General features: G+C 28.4%; 1 protein-coding gene across 1 annotated transcript in view; it reads left to right on the top strand.

Moving 5' to 3' along the window:
- cadps2 (Ca++-dependent secretion activator 2) overlaps nt 1-328 on the top strand; it is a 109,950-nt gene that overhangs the window by 86,602 nt on the left and 23,020 nt on the right. The window lies entirely within an intron of this gene.

Here is a 328-nt window from a genome sequence, read left to right as displayed (position 1 = left end):
ATTTATTTATTTTTTTTATTTACCTTTCTATATTTTGATTTTTAAATTCTTGATTGTGTTATATTTTTATTACATTTATCTTGCTTGTAACGATTTTGGGGCTCTGACTTTTATTTCATAAAACATCTGCTGATTATTAGCAGGTTGTAGAAACTTGACTTTAGAAAAAGCTTAAAACAAGTCTGACTGCACATTTTTCCACTTTGTGTCAAAGAAAATAAAAAAGTATTTGCAGACAAATAAATTATTTTCAGAATGAAAAGTTTCTAAAAGCAGTGAATTGTGTGTGTGTGTGTGTGTGTGTGTGTGTGTGTGTGTGTGTGTGTGT

The sequence above is a fragment of the Anarrhichthys ocellatus genome, unplaced genomic scaffold (genome assembly GCF_004355925.1).
Source record: "Anarrhichthys ocellatus isolate YVR2014 unplaced genomic scaffold, GSC_Weel_1.0 scaffold2, whole genome shotgun sequence".
Lineage (NCBI taxonomy): Eukaryota > Metazoa > Chordata > Actinopteri > Perciformes > Anarhichadidae > Anarrhichthys > Anarrhichthys ocellatus.
The sequence above is the reverse complement of the archived record's forward strand: the minus strand, read 5'-3'. Positions and strand labels throughout refer to the sequence as shown.